Source organism: Amblyomma mixtum, chromosome 10 (genome assembly GCF_055824585.1).
Source record: "Amblyomma mixtum isolate Tamu chromosome 10, ASM5582458v1, whole genome shotgun sequence".
Taxonomy (NCBI): Eukaryota; Metazoa; Arthropoda; class Arachnida; order Ixodida; family Ixodidae; genus Amblyomma; species Amblyomma mixtum.
In genome coordinates, this window is record NC_143021.1 from 106,473,013 (window position 1) to 106,497,502 (window position 24,490).

The 24,490-nt window shown below is 43.9% G+C and overlaps 1 pseudogene; it reads right to left on the minus strand.

Annotated features, from left to right (window-relative positions):
- Positions 1-24,490, minus strand: part of LOC149326606 (uncharacterized) — a 60,951-nt pseudogene that overhangs the window by 12,761 nt on the left and 23,700 nt on the right.

Genomic DNA, 24,490 nt, shown 5'->3' on the forward strand with positions numbered 1-24,490 from the left:
GCGGAACACAACGCATCAACAGGACACCCCATTGATTGGGACGAAGCATCTATCATTGCCACAGAGAAAAACTTGTCATCGCGCATCCTTTTGGAATCACTCCATATACATAGCACAAAGCATGCTCTTATAATCTATAATCGCTCACTAGGAAATTTTAACCGTATATAAGCCACTGTCGTTCCATTCAATTCAATTCATTTATTTTCAACTCGAGGTTGAAGGCCCCCAGGCGTAAAAGCTGTTCTACGACAGCTTGAAAGGTGCCTGGGGGCCCATACAAAGCAGCAGTGGTTACAAACTAAATTACAGTGTAAGTGCACATCTTCCTACAATCATTAGAACAACTATACAGTACAATTATTAACAAAACAATCGTTGTTAATGAGAATTTCAGGTGATCGGCGTACGGCCTCAATTCTTGCTGAACATCACAAAACATAGCGGAATTGACATACAATACAAAGTTAGCATGGTTATTTTACACAGGTTGTTTAGTGGGTTACAAAATACTGTCGCATTTGTTTTTTACTGTAGGTCTCGAAATATACATCCTTCTTTTCATAATCGTTCAGAAGAAATGGAAGCAGGTACTGTAGGGACTGACAGAGATAATCGGTGCGGCGGTGTGGTACAAACCATCTGTCACAACTGCGAGTACGACCATCGCTTTTTTGTTTACGTAAACTTGCGGTGTTCTTTAAAAACGTTTGAAGGGCATTATTTGCATAAAAGAAAGTGTGCAGTAAGCGAAATTCTAGATAATGTTTTGCTTTTATTATTTTATACCTCACAAACAATTCTTCTGTCGGATGGTAGTACGATACATTACCAATATTACGAAGAGCTTTTTTCTGTAGAAGGAAAATTGCGTTAATGTTACTAATCGTTGTTGTTCCCCAAACAAGCGAGCAATAGTTTAAATGTGACGTGAATAATGCGTGGTAAATGTGAACCTTTATTTTTTCCGGGAGATAATGTCGGCATCTGGCAAGTGCTCCCGCAGCCGATGATAGTGATTTGCGCAAGAAATCGATGTGGTGTGTCCATTTCATATCAGACGAGAATGTCACTCCTAAAATCCTATGTTGGTTGACAACTTCAATAGTAGCAGTACCGAGTGTTAAAAGATGGTGCATTATAGCCTGTTTGCCACTCGGTTTAAAAATGATGGCTTTCGATTTTTTTGCGTTAATCTTAAGACCATTGGCATTGGACCAGTTGATTATCTTTGTCATCTCAGTTTCTGCTTTAGCAATCACCTCTTGTATGTCATGACCAGAAACAAACACGCTGGTATCGTCAGCGTAAAGAACATAACAAGCATCGGAATTGGGTTGAACAATGTCATTGACATATACATTGAAAAGAAATGGTCCCAAAAGACTGCCTTGTGGCACACCAGATGAAATGCTCTTAAACGATGAGGTATGGCCCCCAATACTAACACACTGCCTTCGATCACTCAGGTAAGAGTTAAACAACACCAAAGATACACCGCGGACACCGTAAGCACTAAGTTTTTTCAAAAGAATTTTGTGGTTTAGAAAGTCAAAGGCCTTGCTATAATCTATAAAAATACCAAGCGTAAGCGTCTTGCATTCAATATTTTTGATGATGAGCTCTTTCATTGTTAGTAGCGCTGTTTCGGTTGATTTGCCTCGACGGAAACCATGTTGGTACTCTTGTAATATGTTATGTCTGGAGAAAAAGTGTTCTATGCGCACCAATATTATTTTTTCTAGGCCCTTTGAAAACACGGGTAATATAGATACCGGCCTGTAGTTAGCCGCGTCGTTTTCTTTGCCGCCTTTAAAGATGACCGATACCTTTGCTTTTTCCATGCGACTTGGGAAACAGCCAGTTGTGAGGACGAGGTTAAAAATATATGTCAAGTGAGGCGCAATAACGTCAATTACGAACTTGACAGGCTTTATCTGAAGATCGTCGACATCGACTGAGTTGGTGTTTCTCTGGTTCAGGAATGCGCTACAAATTTCGATTTCATCCGTTGGTTCCAAGAATATAGAGCTCCCATGCAGCGCTCTTGTGATCAAGGGGATCCGTACGGGCCCCAAAATGTCGTTTCCTTTTTTGAAAGATTTCAGCGAGTGTATGTTTGTTATTTACGCTATGGTGCAACAACGGTATGGTGACTAGAGGGGGATGTGGCAACTTCGGCGCGGGCGAGTTTAAGCAGGCATTCAGGACGCGGTTTTATTTTGCACCTTAAGCAGTGGGGGCATACTTGGCAAACGGCTCCACAGTTTAGGGACACTCAAAGAGGAGCACTCTCTTGCATTCTTCGGAAAGTAGCGTTTCTTTGCGTCGTTTCTGCTGCTTGGCCAAAGGGGGCAGATCTGCCTGGTGCTGCATGAAAGGCTCTGCAGCGACCTGTGTGCACAGAAAAAAAGGTCCACACCCTTGTGCCAACAATGCAAGCCATACAGGTGATGATGATGATGCCTTTTTATGGCACGAGAACATCTTTGGTCAAAGAGCTCCCTGGCACAAGGTGGGGTCAAAGACCCATTATCCATGCACTTCACCCCAAGCAAGCTATAGAAAATATGCCACTGTTCCAACTAAAGATACAACCTGCCAGGGTGAAGGCCCTATGGCGGAGGTGTTCTGCTGCTGAGTGCAGGGTCTTGATATTTATTTGCACCTGCAGAAGCCACATTTCGGTGCAAGCAAAACAAGAGTGCACGTTTTCATAAAATGATATGGGAAATAATCCAGAGCTGTCTCTTACACCATTTCCTCACAGTTCACGTGTAGGCTCAAAACGACACCCGGAAATAACTCTTATTCAGACAAGCAATGTTAATTAGTAGGAGCAAACTAGTGGGGCCCTTCTAACCATTCTGCTTTCATAAACTAAAATTTTTCATTGTCTGCAAGTGCATAAGTCCACAAATATTTTCGGGCTTACTTTATTAAGGCTAATAGAGCTACCATGTGATGGGAGATGTTCACAGCATTGAGCTTTGCTGGTCACAGCCTGTAACATAGGGAAGAAATTGACAAAGTAAATCTACTATACAACGAAACAGCACGTACAAGCTAATTTTCCTTTAGTTGAAGCTCCTTTTCTAAACCATCTGTGCTGAGTTCACATCAAATACATGCAAGACTAGGCCAATACTCAGAACAGGCACTCGCAAAGTGAGTTTTACTGAACCCTCAAGTTCGCTTGAGTGTTTTGGGCTCAAAGACCATCTAATCCACGCATGCCTCAACCACACTTTTGCTCCTATTGACATTATTTTGCGACTAAACATACCGAGATTACTTATAACATGATGTTTTATTGTACAGACAGTCAGCAATTGAACATGAGAATTTTCTGATGCATTGCATGTCTGCCTGCATTTTTATGCGCGCATGAAGGGCAAGAAGGCTCAAAAGCCATAACACGTAAGGTCCTGCAGCACCTTTTAAAAGCTGCTGAGTTTCCCCAAAGCTAAAAAAAATAAGAACACTTCACGCAAAAAAATGCTTGTGTAAAAATTGCTTTCCAAATTTAAGAAGTCATGTATGGATCGTGCAAGGCAGCAAGCAAAATAAAACAGCATGACGTACACCAAAACTGGCTCTCTGCTTCCATGTGTACATCACAGACATCCGCAACTTGAGAAGCAGCGCATCAAATAGAGCTCAAGGATTTCTCAGCATAATGCAATATAACTCTAGCATCATAAAAGAGATTCTTGTAAAAGGCGCCCAACATCTCATGCCAGCAATCCTGCTAATCAAAAAAGAATAGAACCCTTGGCTGCCATATAAATGATGTGTTACCTCGATGATGTGTTACCTGGTGTGTTACCTGGTGTTTAGCACTGCTACAAACTTTCGCCAGAACCTAAACCTGAACGCAGTAGCGCCCGCTCTTTCATCATGAACTTTCCCAGGATGTGTCCTAACTAAATGCGGATTTTTGGTTTCACGGAAGCGCTGATGTCACTGACCACAATCAACATCATCATCAGCCTGACTACGGCCACTGCAGGGCAAAAGCCTCTCCCAGGTCCCTCCAATTAACACTGCCCTTTGCCAGTTGCGGCCACCGTATTCCCGCAAATTTCTTAATCTCACCCGCCCAACTAAATTTCTGCCGTCCCCTGAGAGAAAACTGACGCCAACCAGTATTTTAATTTTGCCCAACGTTTCGGGACCAACTCGGTCCCTTCTTCAGGGGTGACTAAAGTGTGCCAGCAGCAGCGGGGTGTTGCCTTCGCTCTCCCTTTGTTAGCACGTGGCGGAGTGCACTAACGTACGCAGAGGGGAGCGTATGGCCGCCTTTGTGAGCCGGATGTGCCATGACTCCACATGTCGTCTCTTGAACAGGTTTGGTTCCACAGCCAAGACGCTCACTTCCTGGAAGGCTATAGGGGTGTCGGCGCGCTCGCAGTGTTCGGCGAGGGTGTTGGCTTCCGAATTCATTAGCCGGACGTCATTCTTGTGTTGCCTTATTCCTTGGGGGAGGTTTGTTGTTTCGCCGACGTATGAAGCCGGGAACTTGGAGCACGGGATTGTGTAAATGACACCAGGTTGTTTTTCTCTGGCGACGCGCTCTTTCGGTCGTGGTAAGAAGCGGCTTAGTGTCGAAACAGGTTTGTGAGCAACGTAGATTCCATATTTTCCCTTAATGCGTGCGAGTGCCTCGCTGGTTCCCCTCACGTATGGAAGCACCACGCGCGCGCGTTTTTCTCTCAACTATCAAAAACCCAACCAGACAAACCTCCGTCGAAGATGTTTTCGTTCAAATCTGCCGTCCCCTGCTACACTTGCCTTCTCTTGGAATCCACTGCGTTACCCTCAAGGACCAGCGGTTAACTTGCCTTCGCAATACATGCCTTGCCCAAGCCCACTTCTTCCTCTTGATTTTGACTAGGATGTCATTAAGCCGCATTAGTTCACTCACCCACTCTGCCCGCTTCCGATCTCTAAACGTTACACATATCATTTTTCTTTCCACAGCTCGCTGAGTTGTCCTTAACTTAAGCTGAACCTTCTTTGTTAATCTCCACGTTTCTTCCCCATAGGTGAGCACCGGTAAGATACAGCTGTTGTATACTTTTTTTCTTGAGGGATACTGGTAAACTGCCACTCATGATCTGATAGAACCTGCCATATCTACTCAAACCCATTCTTATTCTTCTAGTTATTTTCCTCTCATGATCCAGATCAGCTGTCACTACCTGCCCTAAAAAGACATATTCTCCTACTACTTCCAGCACCTCGCCAACAATTGCGAACTGCTGTTCCCTTGCTAGACTGTTGAATATTAGTTTGGTTTACTGCATGTTAATTTTTAGCCTCACCGTTCTGCTCTGCCTGTCTAACTCATTGATCATGCTTTGCTGTCCATGCCCTGAGTGAGTTAGCAAGGCAATGTCATCAGCGAATCGCAGATTATTTAAGTATTGTCCATTACATCTTATCCATAACTGTTCCCATTTCAGGGCCCGGAATAGCTCCAGTAAACAGGCAGTGAATGGCCTAGGCGAGATCGTGTCTCCCTGCAGATCTGAGAGATTGCGTTTTTGAATGTACGAGCGGGTACCCAAAAGAAACCGGAATAATTTTTTGAATCGGCAAAGCTTCTGTGGTACCGCGTTTTGCCGCTAGGAGCGCATAGAACGAACATTTCAGAGTCAGTAAGCCGAGTGCCGTCGCTGAAGGAGGTCAGACTAGTTTAGGCAGAGTTTTAGAGTGACGACTGTTTTGTGTGAGCGTCGTTTTTGCAATGGCTGATGCTCGTGAACAGCGTGCGCCGGTGAAATTCTGATTTTTTCTCGGAAAAAGTTGGACGGAAACTCTTGAAGTATTCAGAAAGACGTTCAAGTACGATGCTATGGGGACAACTTAAGTGTTCCTGAATTAAATCCTGAACAAAGCAACAGTCATGCCAAAGGAAAACTTCAAATTCACCTCGCCTCAAGAAAGCTCGTCAGGTGAAACGAAACCTCGAAACAATGCTGATTTGTTTTTTCGACGTCAGAGGAGTCGTGCATTCAGAATTTGTTCCACAGGGTCAGACAGTTAACCAAGCTTTCTGCTTGGATGTTTTCAAAAGATTGGGCAACAGTGTTCGGTGGAAGCGGCCTGATTTGTGGCAGACGGGTGACTGGTTTTTCCACCATGGCAATGCCCCTACTCACACAGCCCTGTCTGTACGACAAATTCGGACCAAAAATGGCATGACCTCTGTTCCTCAACCCTCATACTCACACGACCTTGCCACGTGCTACTTTCTTTGTTTCGTAGAATGAAAAGACAGGTGAATGGAAAGCGTTTCGCTGATGATGCTGAGGTGAAGAAAAAAACGACGGAGGGACTGTCAAACATCACAAAAGATGAATTTAAACATTGTTTTGAAAAATGGAATGAAAGATTCCACAAACGTATTATTGTAAGTGGAGAGTACTTTGAAGGATATTAAAGGTCTGTGCTTAAAATGTGAACAAATAAGTTCAAACAAAAATAAGTCCGGTTTCTTTTGGGTACCCCCTCGTACATCCATAGAGACTATTGAAACGGAGGTGTCGAAATCTACTTCTTAAGGAACCAGCGCACAAAACACAACGGACAAGAAAAACGTGGAACACGACGGACAGGTCGAAATCGTGGACGGTCGAAATCTAGTTTGTTGTGTTCTAAATCGATGTATCTCGTCTAGTAAGGCACGAATACGGGCTTTGCATGCATATCCGAGAGATTGCGTTTTTGAGTGTACATCCACGAAGACTTTTGAAACGAATGTGTCCAAATCTAAATTGTTTTGTTCGAAATAGATGTATCTCGTCAAGGTAAGAACAAATACATGGGTTGTAATGCAGATCTTAGAGTTTGCGTGTTTGAGAGAACATGCACGAAGACTTTTGAAACGAAGGTGTCCGAGTCAAGCTTGTTTCGCTCTAAACCGATGTTTCTCGTCGAGTTAGGCAAGAATACGTGCTTTTCATGGAGATCCGAGAGATCGCGTTTTTGAATGTACAACCATGAAAACCTTGGAAAGAAAAATGTCTAAATCTAGCTTGTTTTGTTCTAAATCGATGTATCTCGTTGAGGTAAGCTGGAATACGTGCTTTTCAAGCAGATCTGAGAGATTGTGGTTTTGAGTGCACATCCACGAAGATTTTTGAAACGAACGTATTCAAATATAGATGTTTTCTTCTAATTCGATGTATCTCCTCGAGTTAGGAACAAATACATGCCTTTCACGCATATCTGAGAGAATGCGTGTTTGAGAATACATCCACGAATACTTTTGAAACGAAGGTGTCTAAATCTAGCTTGTTTTGCACTAAATTGATGTATCTCGTCGAGTCAAGCAAGAATACGAGCTTTTCAGGCAGATCTGAGAGAATGCGTGTTTGAGAATACATCCACGAATACTTTTGAAACGAAGGTGTCTAAATCTAGCTTGTTTTGCACTAAATTGATGTATCTCGTCGAGTCAAGCAAGAATACGAGCTTTTCAGGCAGATCTGAGAGAATGCGTGTTTGAGAATACATCCACGAATACTTTTGAAACGAAGGTGTCTAAATCTAGCTTGTTTTGCACTAAATTGATGTATCTCGTCGAGTCAAGCAAGAATACGAGCTTTTCAGGCAGATCTGAGAGAATGCGTGTTTGAGAATACATCCACGAATACTTTTGAAACGAAGGTGTCTAAATCTAGCTTGTTTTGCACTAAATTGATGTATCTCGTCGAGTCAAGCAAGAATACGAGCTTTTCAGGCAGATCTGAGAGAATGCGTGTTTGAGAATACATCCACGAATACTTTTGAAACGAAGGTGTCTAAATCTAGCTTGTTTTGCACTAAATTGATGTATCTCGTCGAGTCAAGCAAGAATACGAGCTTTTCAGGCAGATCTGAGAGAATGCGTGTTTGAGAATACATCCACGAATACTTTTGAAACGAAGGTGTCTAAATCTAGCTTGTTTTGCACTAAATTGATGTATCTCGTCGAGTCAAGCAAGAATACGAGCTTTTCAGGCAGATCTGAGAGAATGCGTGTTTGAGAATACATCCACGAATACTTTTGAAACGAAGGTGTCTAAATCTAGCTTGTTTTGCACTAAATTGATGTATCTCGTCGAGTCAAGCAAGAATACGAGCTTTTCAGGCAGATCTGAGAGAATGCGTGTTTGAGAATACATCCACGAATACTTTTGAAACGAAGGTGTCTAAATCTAGCTTGTTTTGCACTAAATTGATGTATCTCGTCGAGTCAAGCAAGAATACGAGCTTTTCAGGCAGATCTGAGAGAATGCGTGTTTGAGAATACATCCACGAATACTTTTGAAACGAAGGTGTCTAATTCTAGCTTGTTTTGCACTAAATTGATGTATCTCGTCGAGTCAAGCAAGAATACGAGCTTTTCAGGCAGATCTGAGAGAATGCGTGTTTGAGAATACATCCACGAATACTTTTGAAACGAAGGTGTCTAAATCTAGCTTGTTTTGCACTAAATTGATGTATCTCGTCGAGTCAAGCAAGAATACGAGCTTTTCAGGCAGATCTGAGAGAATGCGTGTTTGAGAATACATCCACGAATACTTTTGAAACGAAGGTGTCTAAATCTAGCTTGTTTTGCACTAAATTGATGTATCTCGTCGAGTCAAGCAAGAATACGAGCTTTTCAGGCAGATCTGAGAGAATGCGTGTTTGAGAATACATCCACGAATACTTTTGAAACGAAGGTGTCTAAATCTAGCTTGTTTTGCACTAAATTGATGTATCTCGTCGAGTCAAGCAAGAATACGAGCTTTTCAGGCAGATCTGAGAGAATGCGTGTTTGAGAATACATCCACGAATACTTTTGAAACGAAGGTGTCTAAATCTAGCTTGTTTTGCACTAAATTGATGTATCTCGTCGAGTCAAGCAAGAATACGAGCTTTTCAGGCAGATCTGAGAGAATGCGTGTTTGAGAATACATCCACGAATACTTTTGAAACGAAGGTGTCTAAATCTAGCTTGTTTTGCACTAAATTGATGTATCTCGTCGAGTCAAGCAAGAATACGAGCTTTTCAGGCAGATCTGAGAGAATGCGTGTTTGAGAATACATCCACGAATACTTTTGAAACGAAGGTGTCTAAATCTAGCTTGTTTTGCACTAAATTGATGTATCTCGTCGAGTCAAGCAAGAATACGAGCTTTTCAGGCAGATCTGAGAGAATGCGTGTTTGAGAATACATCCACGAATACTTTTGAAACGAAGGTGTCTAAATCTAGCTTGTTTTGCACTAAATTGATGTATCTCGTCGAGTCAAGCAAGAATACGAGCTTTTCAGGCAGATCTGAGAGAATGCGTGTTTGAGAATACATCCACGAATACTTTTGAAACGAAGGTGTCTAAATCTAGCTTGTTTTGCACTAAATTGATGTATCTCGTCGAGTCAAGCAAGAATACGAGCTTTTCAGGCAGATCTGAGAGAATGCGTGTTTGAGAATACATCCACGAATACTTTTGAAACGAAGGTGTCTAATTCTAGCTTGTTTTGCACTAAATTGATGTATCTCGTCGAGTCAAGCAAGAATCCGAGCTTTTCAGGCAGATCTGGGAGATATCGTTTTTGAATGTACATCCACAAAGACTTTTGAAACGAATGTGTTCAAATCTAGCTTGTTTTGTTCTAAATCGATGTATCTCGTCGAGTTAGAAAAGGACACATGTTTTTCACGCAGAAATGAGAGATTGCTTGCTTGAAAATACAACCACGAAGACTTTGAAACGAAGGTGTTTAAAACTAGCTTGTTTTGTTCGAAATCGATGTAACTCGTTCACTTAAGCATGAATATGTGCATTTCGCGCAGATCTGAGAGATTGCGTTTTTCATTGTACATCCACCAAGACTTTAGAAACGAAGGTGTCCAAACCTAGCTTGTTTCGTTCTAAATCAATGTATCTCGACGAGTTAAGCAGGAATACGTGCTCTGACGCAGATCTGAAAGATTGCGTGCTTGAGAATACAACCAAGAAGACTTTTGAAACGAAGGTGCTCAAATCTAGCTTTTTTTTTTTTAAATCTATGTATCTCGTCGAGTTAAGCTCGAATACGTGCATTTCGCGCAAATCTGAGAGATTTCCTTCTTGAGTCTAAATCTACGAAGACTTATGAGACGAAGTTGTTCAAATGTAGCTTTTTGTGTTCTAAATCGATTTACCTCGTCGAGTTAGGAATGAATACATGCTTTTCACGCAGATCTGGGAGTTTGCGTGTTTCAGAATCGATGTAAGAAGACTTTTGAAATGAAGTTGTCCTAATCAAGCTTGTTTTGTTCTAAATCGATGTATCTGTTCAAGTTAGGAACGAATACATGATTTTCACGGAGATCTGAGAGATTGCCTGCTTGAGAATACATCCGCGAAAACTAGAAACGAAGGTTTCCAAACATGGCTTGTTGTGTTCTAAATGAATGTATCTCGTCGTTTCAAGCATGAATACATGCATTTCGCTCAAATCTGAGGGATTGCGCTTTTGAGCGTACATCCTCGAAGACTTTCGAAACGAAGGTGTCCAAACCTAGCTTGTTTTGCTCTAAACTAATCTATCTCGTCGTATTAAGCAGGAAAACGTGCTTTTCACGCAGATCTCAGAGACTGCGTGGTTGAGAATACAACCAAGACTCTTGAAACAAAGATGGTCGAATCTAGCGTGTTTTGAGCTATATCAATATATCTCGTCGAGTTAAGCACGACTACATGCATTTCACGCAAATCTGAGAGATTGCGTGTTTGAGAATACATGTAGGAAGACTTTTGAAACGAAGGTGTCCTATTCTAGTTTGTTTTGCTCTAAATCAATGTATCTCGTCGAGTTAGGAACGAATGCATGCTTTTCTTGCTGATCCGAGAGATCGCGTTTTTGAATGTACAACCACGAAGAGTTTTGAAACGAAGGTGTCCAAATCAAGCTTGTTTTGTTCTAAATCGATGTATCTGGTCGTGTTAGGAACGAATACATGTTTTTCATGGAGATCTTAGAGGTTGTCTGCTTGAGAATACATCCACGAAAATGTTTGAAACGAAGGTTTCCAAACATGGCTTGTTGTGTTCTAAAGGGATGTATCTCGTCGTCTCAAACATGAGTACGTGCATTTGGCGCGAATCTGAGGGACTGCATTTTTGAGTGTATAGCCTCGAAGTCTTTCGAAACGAAGGTGTCCAAACCTAGCTTGTTTTGCTCTAAATCGATATATCTCGCCGAGTTAAGCAGGAAGACGTGCATTTCACGCAAATCTGAGAGAGTGCGTTTTTGTGTATACATCCACGAAGACCTTTGAAACGAAGGTGTTAAAATATAGCTAGTTTTGTTATAAATCGATGTATCTCCTCGGGTTACGAACGAATACATGCTTTTCGCGCAGATCTGAGAGTTTGCGTGTTAGAGAATACATCCACGAAGAGTTTTGAAACGAAGGTGTCAATACATAGCTTGGTTTGTTCTAAATCGGCGTATCTCGTCGAGTTAAGCACGAATACGTGCTTTTGTAGCATATTTATTTATTTATTTATTAGTACCTCAAAGGCCCACTAGGGGCATTACATGAGGGGTGGGCATACATATCATTGAAAAAAATCAGTGATGAATGATTTTAAGTATTCCAGGGGAGGACCTCCCTGCTTCAGCGGGGAGGTCGTTCCAATCTCTTGCGGTCTGGGCGAAGAATGATTTTAGGTGCGCAGAAGTAGATGCTCGAGGTGTATGAACAGCTTTCGGATGACTGATGCGAAGTGAAAGGCGGTATGCAGGGGTGATAACGGATTGGCTGAAATGCGAATGATAAAACTTGTGGAAAAGGCAGAGTCTGGCTAGTTTTCGATGGGATTCAAGGCTGAGAGGTTAGCTTTTTTTTCAATGCTGTTACGCTCGTATGATATGAGTAATCAGAATATACGAATCTTATTGCGCTGCTCTGGGCGTACTCAAGGGTTTTGGCTAGGTTAATTTGTTGGGGGTCCCGGATTGAGCATGAATATTGAAGTTTAGGACGGACAAGAGTTAAATAGGCGGACAGTTTTACGGAAGCAGGTTCCAACCGCAAGTTACACTTAAGATAGCCAAGAACACGGTTAGCTTCGGTGGTTATGTTCCTTCTTCTCTTCCTTTATTTTCCTTAAAGACCCCTTGCGGGGTGTTACATAAGGGGTGGGTTTTTAAGAAGTACAGGTGTTAAATGCAGTCATGAATGTTCCAGGGCAGGTGATGGCAGCGATATCGTGGGGAAGGCCGTTCCAGTCAGCTGCTACTCGGCAAAAAAATGAATTAGAGAAAACAGTAGTACGGGCACGTGGGCGCAAAACTTGAAGAGGATGACTGATGCGATGGGATCTGCGCGGCGGGGGTGCGCAGATGTAGGGTTCTTGTCTGAGTGGCGAATAAAAAAACTTGTGGAATAAGACGAGACTGGCAGAGCGACGGCGAGCAGAAAGATTAGATAGACCTGATTGCAATTTTAGAGATGATATGCTAACGCCGTATGAATACGAGGAATGAATGAATCTTGTGGCCCTGTTCTGCACAGCTTCGAGGGCGTTTGTTAGATATGCTTGGTGAGGGTTCCAGATGGCCGATGCAAATTCCAGTTTAGTTCTGATGAGTGAAATGTATGCTTGTAGTCTTACATGTTGAGGGGCATCCCGCAGGTGACGTTTCAAGAAGCCAAGTGTTTTATTAGCTGATGATATCAGGTTAGTCACATGCAGACGCCAGGATAAATCATTAGAAATGGTGATACCTAAGTATTTGTACGACTGGACGAGGTCGACAGAGGAGTTAGAAATTGTGTACTGGAAAACAAAAGGATTTCGGCGGCGGTGAAAAGACATATACTTACATTTGTTAGGGTTGAGTGTCATCAGCCACTGCAAACACCAATTTTGCACATGGTTTAGGTCAGCCTGTAGGGATTCTTGGTCAGAAGGGTTAGTTACTGAACGATAAATAACGCAGTCATCAGCAAACAGACGGATATGACAAGATACATGCTGGGGTAGGTCGTTAATGTAAATAAGGAATAACAAAGGACCGAGGACGGAGCCCTGCGGGACGCCGGAGGTTACTGGAAGCGGGTGGGAGGGCTGATTATTAATGAAGACAGACTGAGAACGATGCGTGAGGAATTCTTTAATCCACGCGATGATGTTTGGATCTAGGTTCAGCTGAGAGAGTTTGAGAAGCAAGCGTTGATGAGGTACTTTGTCGAAAGCCTTAGAAAAGTCTAGGAATATGGCATCAGTTTGTAGGTTAGTGTCAAGGTTGGCGTGAATGTCATGAAGAAAAATAGCTAGTTGAGTTTCGCAGGAAAATCCTTTTCGAAATCCATGCTGGGACGGATGGAAGAAGTGATTGGAATCTAGGAATTGTATGATTTGGCTGTAAATGACATGTTCCATTAATTTGCAGGGTACACTTGTTAATGAAATAGGGCGATAATTAAGAGGTGAATCAGTAGTACCTGTTTTGTGGACGGGAACGACCTTCCCCACTTTCCAGTCGTCAGGTATGGTTCCTTCTGACAATGATTGCGTAAACAGTGCACAAAGAATACTGGAGCAAGCAAGTTTAGCGTTCTTTAAAATTTTTGAGTTTATATCATCTATGCCGGCAGCGGATGAGTTCTTTATTTTATCAATTATGCATGAAATTCCGCTACTGTTGAAAGTTATGGGTTCCATGGCTGTGGTGATAACAAGTGGTAATGTAGAACAGGGCAATTCGGATTCGTCAGTAAAAACGGACGAAAAAGCAGTGTTAAATGCGTTTGCACATTCGGTATCAGTCATTGTAACACCGGCATTGTTAGTGAGGGTGTTAGTGCGTGTTTCTTTTGGGTTTATCACTTTCCAGAATTTTTTTAGGTTATCGACTATCATTTTTGGTAGGTCGACTTCGTAGAAGGAGCGCTTAGCTTTTACAATCGCAGCCAAGTACAAGTGTTCAACTTCATGGTATTTTACCCACGCATTTGGGCTTCCTTGTCGCTTCGCTGTACGAAATGCGCGTTTTTTCTTATTTTCGAGTCTTTTTAGTGTTTTGGTGAACCACGGCTTCTGATTACGCTTCCTAAAACTGCACGTCGGGATATATTTATTGGTTACGTCAGCTATTTTATGTTTGAAGAGTGTCCAGTTTTCATTTACACTTCTGCTATGAAAGGAGGTTTCAAACATTGACAAGAAGTTATTTAATTCATTGCTGATTGCTTCGTAGTTTCCCTTGTCGTAGTGCATAATAGTTTTCCGGGAAGGTTCTTTTAACATAGGTGTAAAGCTGAAAGTGGCATGAATTACTTTATGGTCGCTGATTTCGCGAAGGTACGTAAGGGATTCTAAGCTATCCGGATGAGTGGTCAGAATGAGGTCAAGAGTGTTAGCTGCTTCTCCTGCGACACGTGTTGGTTCAGATACTAATTGGGTCAAATTAAAATTAAGACAGACATCAAGGAATTCTCTCGACTCTTCCTGACTGACCATGGGCTGAAGTTGACTATTCCAGTCGATATTGGGGTAGTTGAAATCCCCAAATAGGAGGATATGTGCGTTAGGGCGCTTTGAAACCAGTTGATTCAGGATGTTGTGAAGCTTGCGAGGAAAGTCGGGACTACTTCGAGGTGGTCTATAGCACACCCCAATGTTCATTATGTGGGTGGTCGAAGAGAAATCCTATGTTAGGCTAACACCTAAATATTTATATGAAGATGCGTGTGATACTATGGAACCGCGAAGGTTGTAATTGGGAGTAGGATACGATTGACGACGATGAAATGATACTAGCGTTATTTTATTAAAGTTTAAAGACATCAGCCAGTTTGCGCACCACTCTTCCACAAGTTTTATGTCGCACTGCAGATGGTAAGTGTCTCTGTTACAAGTGATGCTCCGGTAGATGACGCAGTCGTCGGCAAACAAACGAACGGTGGAAGATAGATTACTTGGGAGCTCGTTGATGTAAATTAAAAATAGTAGAGGTCCTAAAACCGTGCCTTGAGGTACGCCAGAGGTAACAGGGGAGATGGAAGATGCATGATTGTTAGCCCATACAAACTGTTGGTGGTTAGTCAAAAAATTCCGGAGCCAATCATACACTAGTGGGTGGAGGTTTAGACGCGAAAGTTTAAATAAGAGCCGTTGAAGGGAAACTTTGTCGAAAGCTTTTTTCAAAGTCTAAGAAAAGAGCGTCCACGGGTGTGTTCGTGTCCATACCAGAACTGATGTCATGAGTAAAGAGGGCCAGTTGGCTAGAGCAGCATAGATTTTTCAGGAATCCGTGTTGAGAAGGGTCAAAAAAGACAGACTGCAAGAAGGTCATGATGTGTGAGTAAATTACGTGCTCCATTAATTTAGAGGGAATGCTAGTGAGGGAGATGGGACGGTAGTTCTTTCTAGACGATGGGGGCGTTTTTTGTGCACTGGGATGATTTTCCCCACTTTCCAGTCGTGAGGTACAATACCGGACTCGAGTGATTGCTGGAAGATACGACAAAGAACAACAGCTACAACGTTTTTAGTATTCTTGAAAACTTTTGTGTTAATTTCATCTATAGAAGCAGATGAGGTTAGTTTAATGGAATCGATCAACGCGATTATTCCGTTAGGGTCGAAACGTATGTCAGGCATAGGAGGGTAATCAAAATAAGGATAGTCAGGCATGTCGCCTACAGGATCGTGGGTAAAATTGGATGAAAAGGTATAATTTAATGCTTCAGCCGTGACAGTGTGGGGAATAGGGGAACCGTGTTCGTCGCAAAGCGATATTGGCGGGGTTGCTTTTGGGTTTATAGCCTTCCAAAATTGTCTCTGGCTGTTGTGAAGCATATCAGGTAATATGGATGAGAAGAATGTTTTTTTGGCTTGTGCTGCGTGAGAAAGAAAGTTCTTTTCGGCAGCATGATACTTTTCCCATGCGCGGGCGTCATTGGAATGCTTTGCAGAACGAAAGAGCCTTTTCTTTTTGTTAAGTAGCCTTTTTAACTTTCCGTTGAACCATGGCGATGATGACCGTGTGGTCACTGTTTTAGTAGGAATGTAGGTGTGGATGACCTCGCGCATTTATCAGTGAACAGAGACCAGTTAGTTTCGACAGAGCGATATGAAAAGTTTGAGACGAGAGAGCTACAGAATTCCGTGAGGTCGTTATTCATGGCATCATAGTCACCTTTGTCGTAGAGCACCAATGTTTTCGTTAGTTTTTCAGGGCGTAATAAGGGACAGTGATAGGTGCCGTAGATTACCGAGTGATCACTCAAGCCTGCTAGGTGCGTAAGCGGTGAAATGCTCTCAGGATGAGTAGTGAGCACGAGATCAAGAATGCTAGAAGAATGGTTATCCTGCCTAGTCGGGTTGGTGACGAGCTGAGACAGATCAAATGTGAGGCACGAGTTCAAAAAATCGCTCTCGATAGTATGCTTGTTTAATGTTGTTGCAAGGGAAAATGGAAGACAATTCAGAGTTAGAAACGGAAGGATACAGCCAAGATTCCATTAACCAAATGTTTAGGGGAATCCCCCAAGGTGGAGTAGATTTGTAATAAGGGAGTAATTACTCATTGACGTCCACCCAAGCGCAGCCATACGGCTACAAAGGAAAGCTCTACAGCTTTCTCAGACACTTCGCAGTTAAAGAAAAAGTCGTCCTGGTCCGGGGTTCGAACCCGGGACCACCGCTTCACCGGAGCAGTCGCTCTACCAATTGAGCTAACCGGGACGGCAAGCTTATGGTAGGGTGAGAGCGAATTGATCAATAACTCGAAATGGGAACAGTGTTCCCACTTCCTCGTTTTTTCTGCGCAAATTTTTTCAGTATGCATATCAACCAACTCGCCCAGCTTTCTGCTCTTCTAAATGTAAGCATAGTCGTAAGCAACAGTAAGACAGTAATGTGGGCTTGGCAACGCGAATAAACCACTATAGCGCGTACACGGGGAAAATAAGGAAAGTTGATTATTTACCTGCAGAAGGAGCAGAGGATGGGAATGAGCCCGTGCCATCGCGCGCGCGTTGCCGAGCCCACTGAAGTAAGGCGCGAGCCAGTTCGCCCTTATATTGAGGTGTGTTGGTCTTGCTGCCGATTCGGCTGATGAAAGCCGCGAAAAGGAGGAAGCCAACCTGTAGGGTGGTTCGGTTGGGGGCGCTGTAGGGCAGATCTGAGAGATCGCGTTTTTTAATGATCATCCACGAAGACTTTTGAAACGAAGGTGTCCAAATCTAGCTTGTTTTGTTCTAAATGGATATATCTCGTATTGTTAAGCACATATACGTGCTTTTCACGCAGATCCGAGAGATTCGGTTTTTGAATGTACATCCACGGAGACTTTTGAAACGAAGGTGTCCAAATCTAGATTGTTTTGCTCTAAATCGATGTATCTCGTCGTGTTAGGAACGAATGCATGCTTTTCACGGAGACCTGAGAAATTGCCTGCTTTAGAATACAACCACGAACACTTCTGAAACGAAGGTGTCTAAATCTACCTTTTTTTGGTCGATGTTGATGTATCTCATCGAGTTAAGCACGAATATGTGCTTTTCACGAAGACTTTTGAGACTGCGTGTTTCATAATACAGCCACGAAGACTTTTGAAACGAAGGTGTTCAAATATAATAGATGATTTTTAGTGCAACAGGAACACAACACAAGAAAGACGACAACACGGGCGCTTACTCCGACTGTTGAATGAAGAGACAGCATGCGAAATATATAGTCCTTCGAGCGTATGCGCACGCATACGAGGCACCCAGACACGCCATGCATCCATCTTATCACAGTCGGCGTGTTTTGCTGAGCGTCATCTTAGCTGTTGTCGAGAGAAGTACCAGACTGAATGGCCTCTTACCGTTTATCGGCTACAGCATGAGCGTAGTCCCTTTCTCTTCTTTTTGCGGCCATTTGTGACTACTGAGAACTTCGAAGTACTAAGCAAGATTAACGCCGCTCGAAACAGTGAAAAGTAGAGGCAGTACACAATGCTTCACGGCTAGTGCGACTCACCAATATCGGCACATTTTTACTAAGGAAAAATAGCTCGAAATTGCATTGCGTCCGACGAGAGCATCCCCATACGCGTGTGCTGCACTGTCAAGAATAGGTCGGTCACAACGGCTGTAGAAGCAGCGACAGCACTGGCTAGTGCTTCCGAAAATTCAAAAGTAATTTTTTGCGACTCCAAAACAGCCAAAAATAATTTTAACAGGGGACGGATCTCAGCTGATGCCGTCAGAACGCTCTCAAGCAATCCAATGGAGTGCCATGTTTTACTAATCTGGACTCCGGCACATGAGGCCCTCAGGGGCAATGAAGGAGCAACCGAGCTCGCCCTTTTCGGGCTGTCTCAATCCACCTTCCACAGAACACATATCATCAGAAAAGAGTAGGATGATCACCTACCCGTACATCACAAAATGCTATAGATTTATTAATAAGGAATACCCACATTTGCGAATCGCAAATTCAGCAAAAAGGAAGAGTCGCTCTGATGCAAATTACACGTTAACGCCTACCCAAATCCGCTACTACTTATTAAAGTATACCAAGACCAATTTGATGCTAAATGCAAACATTTGGCAAGACTGGCAAACGTGGTTCATATTAAAGACGTTAAAATAGATGCTTGGGAGAGTTGGTGTGACATTTTCCTGGAGAACAGCGCCAACTTGGACCAGGAATGAACGAAGACAGAGACGGGCGCTGAAGACACACAGCACCCGTATGTGTGTCCGTCTTCAGTCCTCGTCTAAGTTCGCGCTGTTCTTCAGGAAGTTGGTCCAAATGCTATGGACGTACCCACAAATACCAGACGGCACACACATCACACACCTCGGAGGCTCTGATGCGCAGCTCAGACGTAGGCGCTCAACGGGCAGCTGCCAGGTCCCAAACAAGGGACAGTGGTCGACTCCTGGCATGGGGTTTAAAAAAAGATACCAAAAGATTCGTACTGAATAAGAGTTTTCCATCCATGAAAGTGCTGATTGTAAGATCAAGGGGTGACCAGGGAATTTTACAAAATGAAGGTGAGGAATTGCCAAGTATTTAATTATGAGGGTGAGAAAAGCAACAATGACGGCATTTTTCCTTCTTTCGTGTCATTAGACAGGAGAAAAAGTTTTTAAAATAAGAAAATAAAAATAAAATAAAATAAATGCTTCCACATTTAAAACAAGTTAGTAGTCTGAAGTGCCCCGCGTAATTTTTTTATTATTATTTAAGGAAGTCTGGGGTCAGTTTTCGCGAGTACAAAACTTCGCCTGGCTGCACAGTTCTCTCGGCGATGTTTCATTTGCGTGTCTTTATACAGTGCACTGGTATTAAAATGCGGACCATACATTCATGAGATTAATGAGTGGCTCGTAAAGGATTTCAGCTGCTCTGCTGCCCAGAACAAAGTCCAGATGCGAGAAGCGTTCGTCGGGGACGGTGTAGCCGAAGACGACATTGGGCAGACTTCGTCGCAGCGCGTCCACATCCTGGGGATTGGCGAAAAAATCCTCCCGAGCGCTGAACAGAGCCACAGGTGCCGTAATCTTTGTGAAGTCGTAAGCAGGACTGGTGACCTGTACAAAAACACAGAATCACGCAGGTGGTCTCACGCTCTTATCATCAAAGCAGGCGACTGCGTACATAAAATCAAAGAAATGCTCGCTTCTACTCAGTTGCACGCTTTGAGAAATTACAAATAAACCTATGCAGTTTACATCACCCGCTTAGAATTACTCCTCCAAGGCGAAGAATTTTGAGGCACGTGGCTACTAAAGGGATTAAAGCAAGCTGCCTGCGAAGACAGCCGAGCGCACACGAAAAGCAGCGCACCAAAGTTGAAGATTAACGCAGAGGAGCAACACTGCTTTGTTTGTCCTCCTCGTTTTTATGTCAGTCCGAGGCCACTTCCGTCGTGACCCCCAACACGACGCTTGTCTCATGTCCTCGTCCGGTTTTGTGCTTACTTCTTGGCATTGTGCAGCACGAACTAGCCTAGACTCTCCTGAATTGCTGGTGGTCGGCGCCCACTGCGCGCAGCTCAGCAGCGCGGGTCGCCTCACTGCGCTGTCCGGCGTCACTGCCACGCTGTGTGGTCAGTGACGTCTCGAGTGAGAGTACAGTGAGGTCGCACGAAGCATAAGCAGCAAACCGTGCCTAACAATGGTCGCTGATTCTCGCGTAAAGGATTGGTAATCAACATGTGAGATGTTTTTTTAATGCAGAGATTCATTCTAGGTCTCGCCTTCGCTACATTGGAATCTGCAAAAAAGCTGCCGCATTTTAGTCTGATTTAACATTAGCTCTCATCGCCTACACAATGAGTCGTTTGTCGAGCGGCACAAGGAGTGTCAGTACTGTTTCAAGAACGCCGCCTCAATTCTTTAAAAGCAACCTCGCCTGTGTACTGTCACTTTCCGTTCCTGACTTATTTCTATTTACCAGGTGTTCTTACTTCTTTTCGTCGGTGTAGCATGTGAAACAGCGAACGACTATGAATTTGTCGCAGTATGCGTTGAGTCACCGGTAGCATAGCGCTACGATCTGTTGCGCTTATATCCCGAAGCCGACAAGCTTTCACGCTAGGCGAAAGTTGGCATGGGAACCATGCGGCGGTGCAGTTAGTAGACGGCCACGTATAGCGTCCACTGCATGCACCACATACACGACTACCCATTGGGCTCTTGAAGAAAAAAATGAGATCACTTTCTAGTTCAGCCCTACGTGTCCAGTTCAGCATTTTCGTGCATACTTTAATACACGATGATGCTGAACTGGACAAGTTGGAGCATGTCGCGCTAGTGGGTGAATTAGTTCCGACATAGTGCAGCACCGCGAAAAGAACACATACATGTGACAGGGTAGAGGACGAGAGCAACCTGCGCTCGTCCCGTACCGTGTGTGTGTTCATTTCGTGCAGCTGTACCATGTCAGGGGCAAGTTGTTGTTGCTTCACAGTTTGGACTGATCTGGAACAGACAAAGGCGTAAGGAAAGAAAAGGCACACACACACGTGAGCGCTGCAGCTGCCACATCTAGGGCCCGGAAATTTAGGCACTAAAGAACCCCGAAATAGGAAAGCATCTAGGCTCTAAAAATTATTGAAATAGGCGCTATAAAGCAAAAATAGGCTCTATGAATTTATTAGTACTAGGTAGGTATTAGTGTTAGGTCTTTATTTATTAGTACACGATTTGTCATTCGAGTCCTCAATTGAAGCATGCCACAATAAAGCGCATCTGTTTTCGAACTTGAAGCTCCTTCGGTTTTCGCTAAGCATATCTTTGTACATTGAAAGGCTTTTTTTCTACATGGGAGTTTATGTGGGCTCAGGCCTTCAGGTGATGGGGCCGTATCGTCTCCGTGTACAAAATTTGTGATTTGCGAACTTGTTTCTAGGCTTATATTTTGTTTTCGCTGCCAGTTGTTGCATCTTCATAGAAGCAGTAGCGCCCTTTCCTTACAATCCCCAAAGTGCTGCTTGTACTTCTTCGACTGCCTTGAATGAATCTATAGAGAGTCCAGCGTTTTCCAACTTTGTCATCCTTTCCGTCAATGTTGAGAAGTTTGCACTGATGTATGTCATGCCTCTTTCCAAGTAACCTCTTCGAACATATTTATTGGTTGGATCACACACGAGCGTCATGCTTGATTTCCTCATAAGACAGATTTGAGCACTGCAAAGTGCCGTGCACAATATACTGCTGCGTTTATCTATGTTCCCCATCGAGTCGAAACAGGCTTTGGCGGCAGATTAATGGCAGGTGCTGTGGCGCGAAGAACAGCGATTCTTAATGGGGATTTAATAAACACCTGTTTTGTGCTAGATACTAAAACGCCCACTTGGGGAAAAGAGAGCCGTACACATTCGGCGACATGCTGCTTGGTGTACTATTCCAGAAAGCTCCGAAGATCACTGTTGGTTAGTTTCCACAACGAAATATCTGCCGCCAAAAATGCTTGACACAACTCTTTAGCAAGTGACGATTCCTTCGCTGCCGAACTGCCGCTGAAAGCCACCGCCAGTAGGAGCTGCGAAGTCCCCTCTTTCATTCGCTTCAGGTTTGCAAAATCCTTGTAGGTAGCGACGTGTCGAGCTACATGGCATTTCTTCTCAACTGATACTGATGTTTCGCACGCTTTGCAGAAAAGCACAGTTCCATCATTTGAAAAAACACCTCCAAAATGCGAAACCCACTGCCTGCAACGAGCTTCTGTCGATGCCTTTTCTTTCGGCATGTCAATACGAAATGAAATGAAGAGCGCTGGCGAAGCAAATGTTGTGAGCCCGCCAAAGTCAGTGTCGCGTGTTCCGGAAGCGGCAGGCACAGAAGCGGCCATTCTCTGCAGAGGGGTAGGCGGCCGTGAGTCGAAGGAGAGACAAGCGAGCAGTGAGCGCGCGAATGTGAGTCCTCCGCGCGTTGAGGCGACGGTCCCCGGCTGAACGGAGCACGTTGAGGCAGCGCCTCCTCTATACTTTCTCACTAAAGAAGTCTTGCCACCATGCCATGCACGCAAGCTATGCTTCCCAGGTGTCCAGGCTGCAGAAAGCAGGCTTCCCGGCTTCCCGGCTTCCCTGGTTCTCTCCGTGGCGCAGACCTTGCTGAAAAAGCTGAAGGGCAGCAAGGAAAACAACCGACCTCAAGATAAAAAGCAGGCAAAGCCGGAAGTTGTACCTTACGTACACCACACTTCTCATAACCTCAAGGTGGCCAATAAGTATGGCGTCGATGTGGTATTTTCAGCGCCGCGAAAACTCGCCGGAATGTGTTCACGCATTGGAAGAAAAAAAGTACAAGAGTGCACCATCAGACACCGAATGCTACATGTTGGCTGCAAAAAAGCAGTAGTCTACGAGTTCCCGTTTACATGCGGCAAGGTGTACGTTGGACAAACCGGACGTTGTCTTAATGAGCACCTGCTTGAACACAAGAATTCATTAAACAAGAGAGGACATCTTCCAGACCACTGCCAAGCCTGCTCGAAAGAGAAGCGTGTAGCCTGCAAGCCTCGACTATCTGACTGCAAAGTGCTATTGAAAAGCCGAGATAGGACAGAACGTGAGCTTGTGGAAGCCTTCTATATCAAGAAGCGAGGTGACAGTTGTATTAGTGACACGTCAGTTGTTCTTCGCCACAGTGAAATGCTGTTTCTTGATGCGTATCTGTGAGAGCCGATTGTCTGCAATCAAGAGCATGGATAAGGGCAAAGGCTATTTAAACGTTCTTCCCTGAATAAATCCTGTTGAAAGTGCAGCGGTCGTCCTGTTCCCTTCCTCGTCCGTGTCCCCGTTTTGCGCTCTCATGTCTTTCACGAAGTGCAAAAATGCCCCGTTTAGGCATTTATAGGCATGTTTAAGCAAAAGCCTAAAGTTCCGGGCCCTAGCCATGACACAGCGTCAAGGCCCGTAACGATCTAGCTGGCAATACTGCTCATCACCCCATGGTTGTGGGCAAAACATGCGCTAGCAATGACGACAGCCGACACAACAGAGCAGCTTCAGCCTACAGCAAAGCAGCCTGCAGCCGCACTTTGTGTGCATGGAAGGCAACTCTGGGCGCCACCTGCACATTCTCGACACGTTGGTACCACTCAGCAACCCCCAGGCCTGCAATGTGACGTTGTTGTGGGACCTGTACTTTGGTGTGGCGTTCATAAATGCTGATTCCCGCCATCGTCGTGCTATGGCAGACTCCAACGAGTGAGCCCCGCAGACGCGGAGAGACAGCAGCGCGGCTACTCTGTGACTGCCACTTGTTCGACAGTCTCCGGGTGACACTCACGTCCTGTCAAGGAGACTAGGATCGTGGCCCCAACCTTTGATTGCCAAAAATAGTGCACGAAGATGATGGGACAAGAAAGGGCACAAAGGCGCACACACAAAGCGCAGAACTTCCAACTCACTTCATTAGGTGAAAACAGGGAGTTCATTGAAATTGAAACTGAAATTGAAATTTTATTCCGCAACAGAAAAGGAATGTTGCGAGGAGGGCAGGTAAAAAGCTGAAAAAACAGCTTGAGGAGTCCTGACCTCCCAGCATACATAGTAGCGCAGCAGTGTGCGGCGAAGGCGTACACGTCAACATCAAAGCGAGGAAAGAAAAAATAAATAAACAGGTTATACAAACAAGGTACGCAATTTCTGTGAGGAAATCGCGGAAATGTCATTATTTGTTTCAGTAAAAAGATAATTTAAAACCGTCGGCAATGAGTATTTCAACATCTGTTTCCCGTAGTTAGTCCGGCATTTGGTGACATTCCAGGGTTCCAAATAGCGTACGTTATAGGTGGTGGTGTTTATCTGCAATCCTGTTATGTTAGTTAATGCGTCATTATTCTTTAGTATTCCCTGTTTATAAAGGTGGGATAGTTTGTAATTGCATAGTGATGTAACAGGAACGATATTAAAGGCTATCAACATGACAATCAAGGTACACACGAAAAAACATCGTTCGCAGGGCGAATACAGTATCAACACTGCCACAGAGACTTAGGGAAA